Source organism: Pseudorca crassidens, chromosome 1, assembly GCF_039906515.1.
Source record: "Pseudorca crassidens isolate mPseCra1 chromosome 1, mPseCra1.hap1, whole genome shotgun sequence".
In the NCBI taxonomy this organism is placed as follows: Eukaryota; Metazoa; Chordata; class Mammalia; order Artiodactyla; family Delphinidae; genus Pseudorca; species Pseudorca crassidens.
Genome location: NC_090296.1, coordinates 83,711,457 through 83,727,066, shown reverse-complemented (window position 1 = coordinate 83,727,066; position 15,610 = coordinate 83,711,457). Strand labels below are relative to the sequence as shown.

The window sequence follows — 15,610 nt, the reverse complement described above, 5'->3', positions numbered from 1 at the left end:
TGGGACTATATTCTTTACCCACAGTTGTGAAGGGAGCCATATCAGGAGATTCTTCCTCCTCGTTGTCTTTCCAGTCCTTCTTCTCTGCTTCACCACATTAAATGGCCAGTCTCTCCAGGCCATTTCCACACTCTACAAGAATGATCTTTCTAGGGCTTCCCTGGTGGCGCAGTGGTTGAGAGTCCGCCTGCCGATGCAGGGGATACGGGTTCGTGCCCCGGTCCGGGAGGATCCCACATGCTGCGGAGCGGCTGGGCCCGTGGGCCATGGCCGCTGAGCCTGCACGTCCGGAGCCTGTGCTCTGCAACGGGAGAGGCCACATCAGTGAGAGGCCCGTGTACCGCAAAAAAAAAAAAAAAAAAAAAAAAAAAAGAATGGTCTTTCTAGAGTGCAAATATGGTATGTTACATTCCTGCTTAACATCTTTTTTTTTTTAAAAAAATATTTATTTATTTGGCTGTACTGGGTCTTAATTGTGGCACGTGGGATCTAGTTCCCCTACCAGGGATTGAACCCGGGCCCCCTGCATTGGGAGCGCGGAGTCTTAACCACTGGACCACCAGGGAAGTCCCCTGCTTAACATCTTACAGTGGCCCTGTAACCTTTAGGATAAAATCCAGATTCTTTGGCTGGGTGTGTATGGACCTTCACTCCCTGGTCAGAGCCTCTCTTCCGGCCCATCTCTTGCAGTAGCTCCCTGTCTTTCCAGTGTACCCACTGCTATGAACTACTAGCCATTTTCCAAACATACAAATCTTTTTCATGTGAGTGCTTAGCACAGTTTATTCTTCCCCCTGCTTTTCACTTTCTCATCCTTAAAGGCTTATTCAAATGTCACATCCTTTCTCAAACTTTTCTCTCCACATGTCTGTTTTTCCCGTGAGGCTGTGGACAGGGACTATGTCTTACTTATTCATTTCAGAATGAATTTACCTGATACCTGGCCCATGCCTGGCAATGGTAGAGTCTATTAATTTTGTGAAATGAAGAATGAATTTGGAGGCTAAGTGTTTGGTAGGAAGGAAGCCTCCCCGAGGACCTCTGAAATCATGCTAGATAGATTTGTCCTCAAGGCTGAATTCAAGGCCTCTTGCCTGCTCCATCTTACAATCTAGGGCAAGTTACTCCATTCCCAAAGAGGAGGAATGCTGTTTTACTTTGAAAGCCTGACTAGGCCACATTTTCTAGGGCTGAAGCTTTCATGTGTGACTGTATGCCGTTTTTCTCTTTCTTTCTTCCACTGGCTGGAGTTGTGTGGGAGTGACTTATTTGGCATGGGAAGAGGGCTGGCCTGGTCCCTCCTCCTTCCTCTTTCTCTCTGTTTCATCCATCTTTCTCATCAGGAGGCAGGTAGATTCAGGAGCTGTGCTCTCTCCACAGGTGGCCTGGAGTAAGTGGCAGTGGGCTTTGGATAACTCTTCTCTTGCCTGTGGTCTGGCTCTGTGGTGCCCTTTCCTACCCTGCTGATGAGCATGTCCTTCTGTCCCCATGCAGTGGTCAGCTCTCCTGGGGCTTGGATTAGGGCATGGCACAATAGGGCAGGATTGTGCCCTGTTCTGTTTAGAAAAAGGCCTTTTTCATGGATCCATTCAAGTCTCAGCTAACATGAAATTGTGCACTTTGCACACGGTAACTTCCTCCAAGGGTCTTTTAGATTGGGCCAAGACAGGAATTTCTAAATCATCAGAAAAACTCTACTGCAAACCATCTGAATCCAACCCTGAGAGCCTAATATAATGCTGGGTTTTTTTGTTTGTTTGTTTGTTTTGGGGGTGAAGTAGAAAAGGATAGCTTTATCGCTTTGCCAGGCAAAAGGGGACACAGCAGGCTCCTGCCTCGAAAAACTATGTGTCCCAACCAGGGAGGATTTTTTTTTTTGCATATTAGATTTGTTCATTTCTTATCATACTTGACATATCATATTATATACCAAAACTGTCAGACTAAAATATGTTTTGTAAATCATTGCGCTCTTTTGGAGTTAAGATACCTAAAGTAAGAAATATTAATCTGGAATGGGTCAGGTCCTAACAGTCTAAATAAATGATCTTTTTTTTTTGAAATTTTGAATTTTATTTTATTTATTTTTTATACAGCAGGTTCTTATTAGTTATCCATTTTATACATATTAGTGTATATATGTCAATCCCAATCTCCCAATTCATCCCACCACCACCCCGCCACTTTCCCCCCTTGGTGTCCATACGTTTGTTCTCTACATCTGTGTCTCAATTTCTGCCCTGCACACCAGTTCATCTGTACCATTTTTCTAGGTCCCACATATATGCGTTAATATACGATATTTGTTTTTCTCTTTCTGACTTACTTCATTCTGTATGACAGTCTCTAGATCCATCCATGTCTCTACAAATAACCCAATTTCATTCCTTTTTATGGCTGAGTAATATTCCATTGTATATATGTACCACATCTTCTTTATCCATTCGTCTGTTGATGGGCATTTAGGTTGCTTCCATGACCTGGCTATTGTAAATAGCGCAGCAATGAACATTGGGGTGCATGTGTCTTTTTGAAGTATGGTTTTCTCTGGGTACATGCCCAGTAGCGGGATTGCTGGGTCATATGGTAATTCTATTTTTAGTATTTTAAGGAACCTCCATACTGTTCTCCATAGTGGCTGTATCAATTTACATTCCCACCATCAGTGCAAGAGGGTTCCCTTTTCTCCACACCCTCTCCAGCATTTGTTGTTTGTAGATTTTCTGATAATGCCCATTCTAACTGGTGTGAGGTGATACCTCATTGCAGTTTTGATTTTCATTTCTCTAATAATTAGTGATATTGAGCAGCTTTTCTTGGCCTTCTGTACGTCTTCTTTGGAGAAATGTCTATTTAGGTCTACTGCCCATTTTTTGATTGGGTTGTTTGTTTTTTTAATATTGAGCTGCATGAGCTGTTTATATATTTTGGAGATTAATCCTTTGTCCGCTGATTCATTTGCAAATATTTTCTCCCATTCTGATGGTTGTCTTTTCATCTTGTTTGTAGTTTCCTTTGCTGTGCAAAAGATTTTAAGTTTCATTAGGTCCCATTTGTTTATTTTTGGTTTTATTTCCATTACTCTAAGAGGTGGGTCAAAAAAGATCTTGCTGTGATTTATGTCAAAGAGTGTTCTTCCTATGTTTTCCTCTAAGAGTTTTATAGTGTCCAGTCTTACATTTAGGTCTCTAATCCATTTTGAGTTTATTTTTGTGTATGATGTTAGGAAGTGTTCTAATTTCATTCTTCTACACGTAGCTATCCAGTTTTCCCAGCACCAGTTATTGAAGAGACTGTCTTTTCTCCATTGTATATCCTTGCCTCCTTTGTCATAGATTAGTTGACCATATGTGTGTGAGTTTATCTCTGGGCTTTCTATCCTGTTCCATTGATCTATATTTCTGTTTTTGTGCCAGTACCATACTGTCTTGATTACTGTAGCTTTGTGGTGTAGTCTGAAGTCAGGGAGTCTGATTCCTCCAGCTCTGCTTTTTTCCCTCGAGACTGCTTTGGCTGTTTGGGGTCTTCTGTGTCCCCATACAAATTTTAAGATTTTTTTGTTCTTGTTCTGTAAAAAAATGCCATTGGCAATTTGATAGGGGTTAAATTGAATCTGTAGATTGCTTTGGGTAATATGGTCATTTTCACAATATTGATTCTTCCAATCCAAGAACATGGTATATTTCCCATCAGTTGGTATCATCTTTAATTTCTTTCATCAGTGTCTTATAGTTTTCTGCATACAGATCTTTTGTCTCCCTAGGTAGGTTTATTCCTAAGTATTTTATTCTTTTCGTTGCAGTGGTAAATGAGAGTGTCTCCTTAATTTCTCTTTCAGATTTTTCATCATTAGTATATAGGAATGCAAGATTTCTGTGCATTAATTTTGTATCCTGCAACTTTACCAAATTCATTGATTAGCTCTAGTAGTTTCCTGGTGGCATCTTTAGGATTCTCTATGTATAGTATCATGTCATCTGCAAACAGTGACAGTTTTACTTCTTTTCCAATTTGTATTCCTTTTATTTCTTTTTCTTCTCTGATTGCCATGTCTAGGACTTCCAAAACTATGTTGAATAATAGTGGTGAGAGTGGACATTGTTGTCTTGTTCCTGATCTTAGAGGAAATGCTTTCGGTTTTTCACTGTTGAGAATGATGTTTGCTGTGAGTTTGTAGTATATGGCCTTTATTATGTTGAGGTAGGTTCCCTCTATGCCCACTTTCTGGAGAGTTTTTATCATAAATCGTTGCTGAATTTTTTCAAAAGCTTTCTCTGCATCTATTGAGATGATCTTATGGTTTTTCTTCTTCAATTTGTTAATATGGTGTATCACAATGATTGATTTTCATATATTGAAGAATCCTTGCATCCCTGGGTTAAATCCCACTTGATCATGGTGTATGATCCTTTTAATGTGTTGTTGGACTCTGTTTGCTAGTATTTTGTTGAGGATTTTTGCATCTATATTCATCAGTGATATTGGTCTGTAATTTTCTTTTTTTGTAGTATCTTTGTCTGGTTTTGGTATCAGGGTGCTGGTGGCCTCATAGAATGAGTTTGGGAGTGTTCCTTCCTCTGCAATTTTTTGGAAGAATTTGAGAAGGATGGGTGGTAGCTGTTCTCTAAATGTTAGGTAGAATTCACCTGTGAAGCCATCTGGTCCTGGACTTTTGTTTGTTGGAAGATTTTTAGTCACAGTTTCAATTTCATTACTTGTGATTGGTCTGTTCATATTTTCTATTTCTTCATGGTTCAGTCTTGGAAGGTTATACCTTTCTAAGAATTTGTCCATTTCTTCCAGCTTGTCCATTTTATTGGCATAGAGCTGCTTGTAGTAGTCTCCTAGGATGCTTTATATTTCTTCAGTGTCTGTTGTAACTTGTCCTTTTTCATTTCTCATTTTATTGATTAGAGTCCTCTTCCTCTTTTTATTGATGAGTCTGGCTAATGGTTTATCAGTTTTGTTTATCTTCTCAAAGAACCAGCTTTTGCTTTTCTTGATCTTTGCTATTGTTTTCTTTGTTTCTATGTCATTTATTTCTGCTCTGATCTTTATGATTTATTTCCTTCTACTGACTTTGGATTTTGTTTGTTCTTCTTTCTCTAGTTCCTTTAGGTGTAAGTTTAGATTGTTTATTTGAGATTTTTCTTGTTTCTTGAGGTAGGCTTGTATTGCTATAAATTTCCCTCTTAGAAGTGCTTTTGCTCCATCCCATAGGTTTTGTATCGTCATGTTTTCGTTGTCAGCTGTCTCTAGGTATTTTTTGATTTCCTCTTTGTTTTCTTCAGTGATCTCTTGGTTATTTAGTAACATATTATTTAGCCTACATGTGTTTGTGTTTTTTTCCCTGTGACTGATTTTTAATCTCATAGCGTTGTGGTCAGAAAAGATGCTAGATATGATTTCAGTTTTCTTAAATTTACTGAGGCTTGATTTGTGACCCATGATGTGATCTATCCTGGAGATTGTTCCATGTGCACTTGAGAAGAAAGTGTAATCTGCTGTTTTTGGATGGAATGTCCTATAAATACCAATTAAATCTGTCTGGTCTATTGTGTCATTTAAAACTTGGGTTTCCTTATTAATTTTCTTTCTGAGTGATCTGTCCATTGTTGTAAGTGAAGTGTTAAAGTCGCCCACTATTATTGTGTTACTGTCGATTTCCTCTTTTATAGCGCTTAGCAGTTGCCTTATGTATTGAGGTGCTCCTATGCTGGGTGCATATATATTTACAATTGTTATATCTTCTTGGATTAATCCCTTGATCATTATGTAGTGTCCTTCCTTGTCTCTTGTAACATTCTTTATTTTAAAGTCTATTTTATCTGATATGAGTATTTCTACTCCAGCTTTCTTTCGATTTCCATTTGCATGGAATATCTTTTTCCATCCCCTCACATTCAGTCTGTATGTGTCCCTAGGTCTGAACTGGGTCTCTTGTAGACAGCATATATATGGGTCTTGTTTTTGTATCCATTCAGCAAGCCTGTGTCTTTTGGTTGGAGCATTTAATCCATTCACATTTAAGGTAATTATCGATATGTATGTTCCTATGACCATTTTCTTAATTGTTCTGGGTTTGTTTTTGTAGGTCCTTTTCTTCTCTTGTTTTTTCCACTTAGAGAAGTTCCTTTAGCATTTGTTGCAGAGCTGGTTTGGTGGTGCTGAATTCTCTTAGCTTTTGATTGGCTGTAAAGCTTTTGATTTCTCCGTCAAATCTGAATGAGATCCTTGCCGGCTCTAGTAATTTTGGTTGTAGGTTCTTCCCTTTCATCACTCCATATCATGCCTCTCCCTTCTGGCTTGTAGAGTTTCTGCTCAGAACTCAGCTGTAAACCTTATGGGAGTTCCCTTGTATGTTATTTGTTGTTTTTCCCTTGCTGCTTTCAATAATTTTTCTTTTTCTTTAATTTTTGTCAATTTGATTACTATGTGTCTTGGCATGTTCGTCCTTGGATTTATCCTGCCTGGGACTGTCTGTGCTTCCAGGACTTGGGTGGCTATTTCCTTTCACATGATAGGAAAGTTTTCAACTATAATCTCTTCAAATATTGTCTCAGTCCCTTTCTTTTTCTCTTCTTCTTCTAGGACTCCTATAATTCGAATGTTGTTATGTTTAATGTTGTACCAGAGGTCTCTTATGCTATCTTCATTTCTTTTCATTTTTTTTTCTTTATTCTGTTCCACGGCAGAGAATTGCACCATTCTGTCTTCCAGGTCACTTAGCTGTTCTTCTGCCTCAGTTATTCTACTATTGATTCCTTCTAGTTTATTTTTCAATTCATTTATTGTATTGTTCATCTGTTTGTTTGTTCTTTGATTCTTCTAGTTCTTTGTTCTTTAATTCTTCTAGGTCTTTGTTAAACATTTCTAGCATCTTCTCGATCTTTGCCTCCATTCTTTTTCCAAGGTCCTGGATCATCTTCACTATCATTATTCTGAATTCTTTTTCTGGCAGATTACCTATCTCCATTTCATTTAGTTGTCTTTCTGGGGTTTTATCTTGTTCCTTCATCTGGTACATAGCCCTCTGCCCTTTCATCTTGTCTATCTTTCTGTGAATGTGGTTTTTGTTCCACAGGCTGCAGGATTGTAGTTCTTCTTGTTCTGCTGTCTGCCCTTTGGTGGATGAGGCTATCTAAGAGGCTTGTGCAAGTTTCCTGATGGGAGGGACTGGTGGTGGGTAGAGCTGGGTGTTGCTGTGGTGGGCAGAGCTCAGTAAAACTTTAATCTGCTTGTCTGCTGGTGAGTTGGGCTGGGTTCCCTCCCTGTTGGTTGTTTGGCCTGAGGCAGCCCAACAGTGGAGCCTACCTGGGCTCTTGGTGGGGCTAATGACAGACTCTGGGAGGGCTCATGCCAAGGAGTACTTCCCAGAACTTCTGCTGCCAGTGTCCTTGTCCTCACAGTGACACACAGCCACCCCCATCTCTGCAGGAGACAGTCCAACACTAGCAGGTAGGTCTGGTTCGGTCTCCTATGGGGTCACTGCTCCTTCCCCTGGGTCCTGATGTGCACACTACTTTGTGTGTGCCCTCCAAGAGTGGAGTCTCTGTTTCCCCCAGTCCTGTCAAAGTCCTGCAGTCAAATCCCGCTAGCCTTCAAAGTCTGATTCTGTAGGAATTCCTCCTCTCGTTGCCAGACCCCCAGATTGGGAAGCCTGATGTGAGGCTCAGAACCTTCACTCCAGTGGGTGGATTTCTGTGGTATAAGTGTTCTCCAGTTTGTGAGTCACCCACCCACCAGTTATGGGATTTGATTTTATTGTGATTGTGCCCCTCCTACCATCTCATTGCGGCTTCTCCTTTGTCTTTGGATGTGGGGTATCATTTTTGGTGAGTTCCAGTGTCTTCCTGTCGATGATTTTTCAGCAGTTAGTTGTGATTCTTGTCCTCTCACAAGAGGGAGTGAGTGCACATCTTTCTACTCCACCATATTGAACCAATAATCTCCCACACAGCAATTTTTATGCAGAAGTTTGCCTTAAAAGGTATTTATGACAAAAAAGAAAAGAAATTCATCCCAATTCTATATTGTGATATTGGAATGATATGTTACCAAAGAGAGAAGAATACAGAATACTAATTCATATTTACAGTTTGGTGAGATAGTCTGATGACTGTAAACCAAAGCATTATATGTATAAAGTTACAGGAAGCATTTTTAATTAAAAACATGCTTTCTAAATTTGTTTTTGTCTGTGTTCTTTATTGAAGTGAGGCACCTGGTTTTGTATTTTGCACTGCTAATATTTTGGGAAAGCCATAATAAAGGAGGAAATAAGATTTTGAGATGAAAGAAACGGTGTGGAGGTGCCACCTAGTGGTCACATCCTCGTGTCTGTATTCTCTTTCTTGCCAGTGGTAATTGGAAGTCAGTGGAGGGTTGCTTAGTCGAGTTGGGGTTTCCTCGAGAATCCCTTTACGATGTCAGTGGTGAATCGATTAGCATATTGTTGTCTTGATAGGATAATGTTTTTCCCTTTGTTTTATGGTCACTAAAATTATCCTGCTCCAAATTCATTATTTAAAATAACTTTTATTAGCTGGCTGATTTTTGTTATCCTTTTTGCTAGTGTTAACTAACTATGCCAGCAAGATTTGAGTTACACTTGAAAATCATAGCTTCGTGATTTTTTACCATTTCGTTGAAATGATCTCACACGTGAACATACAGAAGACATGTAGTGTGTCTGGAGTGTATTGTGGGACCTAACCGAAGTCTGGATGATGGCCAGGTGCAGTGAAATTTCATTAAAAGTCTTTCTTCTTCTTTTAGGATTAATCTGTCTTTAGAATAATTCCATAGAAGAAAAAGATCAATGGGAAAACTCATCTTTAAAATTTTTTTTTTCAGATTAGCTGTGTTCAGCAAGCACACACCTCATTAGAAAGATAGCCTGTACTATTAGACAGTTGATTGTACTAATTTCTTTTCTTTACCCTTAAACCACAGGTAATCCAGAATCATGTCCAATATTGAAGTTTTTCAAAACAAAGTGCTAGTGATAGAGATCTTAAGAATGGTCAAAATTCCCAGAGGTGTATATTATCTCCTCAGTGACGAGTAATCTTTGAAAGTTCCTCTGTTCGTGTGTATGATGCAGGGAGGGAGTTAGGGGTTGGGGAGGAACGTTTGCAGTAAAGGACTTTTACTGGGTTATAAAAGAAATTTTCTCAGGATGATTTTTACTTTATTAGTATTGTTTTGGTATCTATTTTGGGCAGTATTTGCACAAAGAATCTTAACATCTGATTAGGTACTAACATTTTGTCTTTATTACACATGAAGTTTTTTTTTTTTTTTTTGTCAAGGAAATTCTCATGGTGGAATTAAATAAAACATTAAAGAAAGAACAGGAGAGCTCTTCAGACCAATGTAGACTTTAGCTAAAAACTTCCTGAAAGATGCTCTCTGAGATTTGCAAAGACAGCCCAGATAACACACCAGTCACTTAGACTGTAAAATGTCTACTGCATGGGGGTCATTGCTGAGCAGAATACAAAAGTACGTATGATGGAGTCTGTATTCTCAAGGTCCTAGTAAGAGGCAGTATTGAGACAAGTGTGGAGCCAAATTGTCTGTGTTTGAGTCCCTGCTCTGCCCCTTACTAGTAGTGTGACTTTTGAGAAGTTACTTGACCTCTCTCTGCCTCAGTTTCCTCCTCTGTGAGTGGAAATAATAAGAACTGACCTTGTAGGGTTGAATGGAAAGTTCTTAGAACAGTGCCTGGATATATGCAGACTCAGTCCACATCGGGTGTTCTCATCTCATCATCTGGTGAGGAAGCCAAAGCATAGGCATCATACACAAGAGGACACTTCAACTCTGTATTTGATCAAGTAGGAAATTGATAGGACCTTTTACTAGAATGGTTCACAAAAGACAAACCAGTATGAGCAAGATATTTTAGAAAGGGAGGAAATAGGAATAGAACTGAGTTTTGAACACTTCAAAAAAAAAAAAAGATCTGAAGCCAGTTTTTCCTATTCAGATTTCAGTTGTGGAGAATTATGATTTTTTTAACAACTTTATTGGAGTATGATTGCTTTACAATGGTGTGTTAGTTTCTGCTTTATAACAAAGTGAATCAGTTATACATAAATCCCCATATCTCTTCCCTCTTGCATCTCCCTTCTCCTACCCTCCCTATCCCACCCCTCTATGTGGTCACAAAGCACCGAGCTGATCTCCCTGTGCTATACGGCTGCTTCCCACTAGCTATCTATTTTACATTTGGTAGTATATACATGTCTATGCCACTCTCTCACTTTGTCCCAGCTTACCCTTCCCCGTCCCTGTGTCCTCAAGTCCATTCTCTAGTAAGTCTGCGTCTTTATTCCCATCCTGCCCCTAGGTTCTTCATGACCTTTTTTTTTTTTTTTTTAGATTCCATATATATGTGTTAACAGATGGTATTTGTTTTTCTCTTTCTGACTTACTTCATTCTGTATGACAGACTCTAGGTCCATCCATGTCTCTGCAAATAACCCAATTTCGTTTCTTTTTATGGCTCAGTAATATTCCATTGTATATATGTGCCACATCTTCTTTATCCATTCCTCTGTTGATGGACACTTAGGTTGCTTCCATGTCCTGGCTATTGTAAATAGTGCTGCAATGAGCATTGTGGTACATGACTCTTTTTGAATTATGGTTTTCTCACAGTATACGCCCAGTAGTGGGATTGCTGGGTTGTATGGTAGTTCTATTTTTAGTTTTTTAAGGAACCTCCATACTGTTCTCCATAGTGGCTGTATCAATTTACATTCCCACCAACAGTGCAAGCACACCTTCTCCAGCATTTATTGTTTGTAGATATTTTGATGATGGCCATTTTGACTGGTGTGAGCTGATATCTCATTGTAGTTTTGATTTGCATTTCTCTAATGAGTAGTGATGTTGAGCATCCTTTCATGTGTTTGTTGGCAATCTGTATATCTTCTTTGGAGAAATGTCTATTTAGGTCTTCTGCCCATTTTTGGATTGGGTTGTTTGTTCTTTTGTTATTAAGCTGCATGAGCTGCTTATAAATTTTGGAGATTAATCCTTTGTCAGTTGCTTCATTTGCAAATATTTTCTCCCATTCTGAGGGTTGTCTTTTGGTCTTCTTTATGGTTTCCTTTGCTGCACAAAAGCTTTTAAGTTTCATTAGGTCCCATTTGTTTACTTTTGTTTTTATTTCCATTTCTCTAGGAGGTGGGTCAAAAAGGATCTTGCTGTGATTTATGTCATAGAGTGTTCTGCCTATGTTTTCCTCTAAGAGTTTGATAGTTTCTGGCCTTACATTTAGGTCTTTAATCCATTTTGAGCTTATTTTTGTGTATGGTGTTAGGGAGTGATCTAACCTCATACTTTTACATGTAGCTGTCCAGTTTTCCCAGCACCACTTATTGAATAGGCTGTCCTTTCTCCACTGTACATTTCTGCCTCCTTTGTCAAAGATAAGGTGACCATATGTGCGTGGGTTTATCTCTGGGCTTTCTATCCTGTTCCATTGATCTATATTTCTGTTTTTGTGCCAGTACCATACTGTCTTGATTACTGTAGCTTTGTAGTATAGTCTGAAGTCAGGGAGCCTGATTCCTCCAGCTTGGTTTTTCTTTCTCAAGATTGCTTTGGCTATTCGGGGTCTTTTGTGTTTCCATACAAATTGTGAAATTTTTTGTTCTAGTTCTGTGAAAAATGCCAGTGGTAGTTTGATAGGGATTTCATTGAATCTGTAGATTGCTTTGGGTAGTATAGTCATTTTCACAATGTTGATTCTTCCAATCCAAGAACATGGTATATCTCTCCATCTGTTTGTATCATCTTTAATTTCTTTCATCAGTGTCTTATAATTTTCTGCATCAGTGGGAGGGAGCTGTGAAGGAGGAAAGGTTTCCACACACCAGGAAGCCCCTTTGCAGGCAGAGACTGTGGGTGGCGGAGGGGGGAAGCTTCGGAACCATGGAGGAGAGCGCAGCAACTGGGGTGCAGAGGGCAAAGCGCAGAGATTCCCGCACAGAGGATTGGTGCTGACCAGCACTCACCAGCCCGAGAGGCTTGTCTGCTCCCCCGCCGGGACGGGTGAGGGGGTGGGGCTGGGAGCTGAGGCTCTGGCTTCGGAGGTTGGATACCAGGGAGAGGTCTGGGGTTGGCTGTGAGAACACGGCCTGAAGGGGCTAGTGTGCCACAGCTAGCCGGGAGGGAGTCAAGGAAAAAGTCTGGAGCTGCGGAAGAGGCAAGAGACTTTTTCTTGCCTCTTTGTTTCCTGGTGCATGAGGAGAGGGGATTAAGAGCGCCGCTTAAAGGAGTTCCAGAGATGGGCGTGAGCTGCGGCTATCAGTGCGGACCCCAGAGACGGGCATGAGATGCTAAGGCTGCTGCTGCAACCACCAAGAAGCCTGTGTGCGAGCACAGATCACGATCCACACCTCCCTTCCGGGAGCCTGTGCAGCCCACCACTGCCAGGGTCCTGTGATCCAGGGACAACTTCCCCGGGAGAATGCACGGCGCGCCTCAGGCTGCTGCATCGTCACTTTGGCCTCTGCCGCCGCAGGCTCGCCCCGCACTCTGTACCCCTCCCTCCCCCCGGCCTGAGTGAGCCAGAGCCCCCGAATCAGCTGCTCCTTTAACCCTGTCCAGTCTGAGCAAAGAACAGACGCCCTCCGGTGACCTACACGCAGAGGCGGGGCCAAATCCAAAGCTGAACCCCAGGAGCTGTGCAAACAAAGAAGAGAAAGGGAAACCTCTCCCAGCGACCTCAGGAGCAGCGGAGTAAGTCTTCACAATCAACTTGAGGTACCTGCATCTGTGGAATACCTGAATAGACAACGAATCATCCCAAATTGAGGAGGTGGATTTTGGGAGCAAAGATATATATATTTTTTTCCCTTTTTCTCTTTTTGTAAGTGGTATGTGTATGCTTCTGTGTGTGATTTTGTCTGTATAGCTTTGCTTTCATCATTTATCCTAGGGTTCTGTCTGTCTGTTTTTGTTTTGTATAGTTTTTAGTGCTTGTTATCATTGGTGGATTTGTTTTTGGTTTGGTTGCTCTCTTCTTTCTTTATTTTTTTTAATTACTTAAAAAATTTTTTTAATAATTATTTTTAATTTTAATAACTTTATTTTATCTCCTTCCTCCCTCCCTCCCTCCCTCCCTCCCTCTCTCCCTCTCTCTCTCTCTCTCTCTCTTTCTTTCTTTCTTTCTTTCTTTTTTTTCTCCCTTTTATTCTGAGCTGTGTGGATGACAGGCTCTTGGTGCTCCAGCCAGGTGTCAGGGCTGTGCCTCTGAGGTGGGAGAGCCAAGTTCAGGACATTGGTCCAGAAGAGACCTCCCCGCTCCACGTAATATCAAGCAACGAAAATCTTCCAGAGATCTCCATCTCAACGCCAAGACCCAGCTCTACTCAATGATGAGTGAGCTACAGTGCTGGACACCCCATGCCAAACAACTAGCAAGACAGGAACATAACCCCACCCATTAGCAGAAGCTGCCTAAAATCATAATAAGGCCACAGACACCCCAAAACACACCACCAGACGTGCACCTGCCCACCAGAAAGACAAGATCCAGCCTCATCCACCAGAACACAGGCACTAGTCCCCTCCACCAGGAAGCCTCCAGCCTCATCCACCAGAACACAGGCACTAGTCCCCTCCACCAGGAAGCCTACACAACCCACTGAACCAACCTTACCCACTGGGTGCAGACACCAAAAACAACAGGAACTACGAACCTGCAGCCTGCGAAAAGGAGACCCCAAACACAGTAAGTTAAGCAAAATGAGAAGACAGCAAAACACAGAGCAGATGAAGGAGGAAGGTAAAAACCCACGAGACCTAACAAATGAAGAGGAAATAGGCAGTCTACCTGAAAAAGAATTCAGAATAATGATAGTAAACATGATCCAAAATCTTGGAAATAGAATGGAAAAAATACAAGAAATGTTTACCAAGGATCTCGAAGAACTAAAAAGCAAACAAACAGCGATGAACAACACAATAAATGAAATTAAAAATTCTCTAGAAGGGATCAATAGCAGAATAACTGAGGCAGAAGAACGGATAAGTGACCTGGACGATAAAATAGTGGAAATAACTTTCACAGAGCAGAATAAAGAAAAAAGAGTGAAAAGAATTGAGGACAGTCTCAGAGACCTCTGGGACAATATTAAACACACCAACATTCGAATTATAGGGGTGCCAGAAGAAGAAGAGAAAAAGATAGGGACTGAGAAAATATTTGAAAAGATTATAGTTGAAAACTTCCCTAATCTGGGAAAGGAAATAGTTAATCAAGTCCAGGAAGCACAGAGAGACCCATACAAGTTAAATCCAAGGAGAAATATGCCAAGACACCTATTAATCAAACTATCAAAAATTAAATGCAAAGAATTATGATTCTTGATGCTGTGTCCTTCTATAGGGCTAAGGACAAAAAGTAAGCTCTCCCCTTGTTTGCTCATCATTCATTTTTCATTTATTGAGCACCAATTTATGGACTATGTCCTATGTGCCAGGCACTCTGCTTGGCACTGGGGAATCCAATGCGGGGGGGAGGCAGACAAGAATCAGTGCTGTAGTTTTTGTTCTCCAACCTTTTAAATAATTTTCCGCACGTGCCTCAGTGTGCTCTCTGGATTCCTCATGCTCAACTTTAAAAAATTTTTATGTTAAAAAACCATTGACTGGGGCTTCCCTGGTGGCGCAGTGGTTGAGAGTCTGCCTGCTGATGCAGGGGACACGGGTTCGTGCCCCGGTCTGGGAAGATCCCACATGCCGCAGAGTGGCTGGGCCCGTGAGCCATGGCCACTGAGCCTGCGCGTCCGGAGCCCGTGCTCCGCAACGGGAGAGGCCACAGCAGTGAGAGGCCCGCGTACCGCAAAAAACAACAACAACAACAACAACAAAAATACCATTGACTGTGAAAATTTTCAAACACATACAACAACATAGTCAGAGGAGTCTAATGAAAACCCAGGTACCCATTACCCATCCTCAGCTTCAACATTTATCGTATCTATGACCCCCTTCCTGACCCTGTGCCTGTAGGAGTTATTTTAAAGCAAATCCAAGACATCATGCCATTTCACCCATAAATACTCAGTATGAGTCTCTAATTGGTAAGGGTTTTTCAGAAATATAACCACTGTGCCATTATCCACCTAACAAAATTAAGAATAATTCCTTAATATTAAATTATCTCAAAGATATTTACTTTTTTTTTAAGTTTAAATTAACATACAGAAAAGTGGACTTTTTTGGTGTAAGGTCCCATGAATTTTAACACATGTAAGAATACAGAACAGTTCCATTGCTTCCCCAGACTCTCCATGCTATCCCTTTGTAGTTACACTCTTCCCACATCTGTAGGAGAACACCATATAAATGGAATAATGTGGCATATACTCTTGTGTCTGTTTTTTTTCGCTCAGCATAATGCCTTTGAAATTCATTCAAGTTGCATGTATCTATAGTTCTTTCCCTTTCATTGCTATATTCCATTGTATGAAATACATTGAATAGTTTTCCATTGTATGGATGTACCATAGTTTGTCCATTTATCTGTTGAAGGATATTCGGGCTATTTGCAATTTTTGGCAGTAATGAATAGAACCAGGTTTTT

At 40.7% G+C, this 15,610-nt stretch overlaps 1 protein-coding gene across 3 annotated transcripts in view; it reads left to right on the top strand.

Annotated features, from left to right (window-relative positions):
* The window catches only part of FSIP1 (fibrous sheath interacting protein 1), a 206,536-nt gene that overhangs the window by 101,036 nt on the left and 89,890 nt on the right, over nucleotides 1-15,610 (top strand). The window lies entirely within an intron of this gene.